Below are 1992 nucleotides of genomic sequence, written 5' to 3' on the forward strand. Positions count from 1 at the left end.
TAGGTAACGTTAACTATGAGGAGTAAAAATTCCACTCTTGAAAACATAGTATCCCTTCCAGCTTCCACAGATAATGTTAACATTAGCTGTGCAGCAGATTGAGGTAATTCCCCCTAAAGTTGTGGCATTAATGAGCCAGCTATGTTAATAGGAGATTTTGCAGTTTCTCCAGTCTACTAATTCTGTCCTGATATAGCAAGATAATGCATAAGCTAGTATTTTTGTAAACTAAAAGTTCATTTCTACCCAGCCATGAATGATTAGGGCTGTGTGATTGCCCAGTCTAATTTTGTAATGACATACAACTCAGTGGCGCAGACTGATGATGCGTGCGCTGGTGGCCGTGTGATTCTAACAGCTCAGTGATTGATGGCAGATCTTTCCAGGGAAGACTCACTTAGCAGCTAGCTAGCTTTCTCTCTCAAGGCTCTGGTGACGTGAACATGCCTACTTGTTTAAGCCAGATAAGAGATACATACAAATACTGTACATTATCTGCACTTGTTAATCAAATGCCCATTACTACTGTACCACCACACAGAAGTGCTTCTTGTGCTGTTCTTGACATTGTTCTCTCAGCTTTGTTAATAAGGCATAGTTTTCCTACTGCATCATCCATCATCATAGGCCTTATCATAAAATCATAACATTGGCTTATTATTATTGTCATTATTAGTTTTGCTGTTCTTATTTATTCTGAACAATGATGATAATTTAGAAAAAAGACACACACACAAGCACACGCATTTGCACACACATTAAAAAAAAGAACAAGTAAAACCAATTTATGTTTGGTTTTGGTTTTGGTTTTATAGCCCAAGTAAATAATAATATACTGTATTTGTAATATTTATATATATTTACATTCAGAGGTGGAAATTAATTAATTACTCTTACTCTAGTCACAGTAATGAAGTAGAATAGTACTTTTAAAAGACTACTGTCTAATATTGTCTTAAATAAGGTTGACTCCTGGCATTCTTTCCACTTAGCAATGAATAGAATATAATAGAAATACTTTATTTATCCCGAGGGAAATTCAGCACTACAGGGATAAATAAAGTATTTCTATTCTATTCTATTCATTGGTAAGTAGGAAAGAACGCCATCATGGGTAGGGAATGGGATTCACATTATTTTTACGGCTGTGGGTAGGTTGTCCATTCATTCATTCATTCATTCATTCATTCATTGTTGTGGCATAATTGCGAAACGTGTTTAGTCCCTTGTTTGAGCCGAATCTGGGTTTAACATGATTTGTGGAGCTCCCTCTGGTGTTGTGGTCGTGGAATTCACTGACCTTTGGGAAGTATTTCGACATGTACATGGGTATCTTAGTGGTGTAGTGTATCTTGTAGACCAGGCCCATTGCAAGTTTCTGTACTCTGTCGTCTACTCTAAGCCATCCTAGGTTGTCAAAATGGGCAGGGGTGAGGTGGGTTCTAGGAGTAAGGTCAAGACAAGCAGTAGTCTGGCCAGTTTGTTTTGTAATGTTTGTAGTCTTGTCTTGTAGTTTTTAGTGCCTTTGAGGTGCTTTGGTACCATGAGGTGCAAGCATAGTCATACTGTAGTACCCTTGAATGAGTGCTCCTGCTAGAGTCTTCAGGGTATTCTTGTTTACCAGAGAGGAGATCCGGTACAAGAATCTTGTTTGTTGGTTTTTGATTACATTGGTTGCCATTTTGTCACAGGAAAGATTTGCCTCTAGGATGGAACCCAGGTATGTAATTTCATCTTTCCTTGTGACAATATTGTCACCCACTGTAACTGAGAAGCCGTCGGTCTTGCTGAGTTTGTTATTTGATCCAAAGAGAATGGACTCTGTTTTACCCATGTGTAATTATAGTTTATCAGCGAGCCAGGTGCAGATTCTGCCGAGTCTTAGTCGACCACACATTTTGCTGCAACAGCAAAGCATGCTGGGATGGAAGGAGTCGCCAACTGTCTAGTATTGTCTCTGTGCTGACCCTCTGGCAGCACATTTTTAAGCCG

Source organism: Notolepis coatsorum (genome assembly GCF_963971535.1).
Source record: "Notolepis coatsorum genome assembly, chromosome: 6".
Classification (NCBI taxonomy): Eukaryota; Metazoa; Chordata; class Actinopteri; order Aulopiformes; family Paralepididae; genus Notolepis; species Notolepis coatsorum.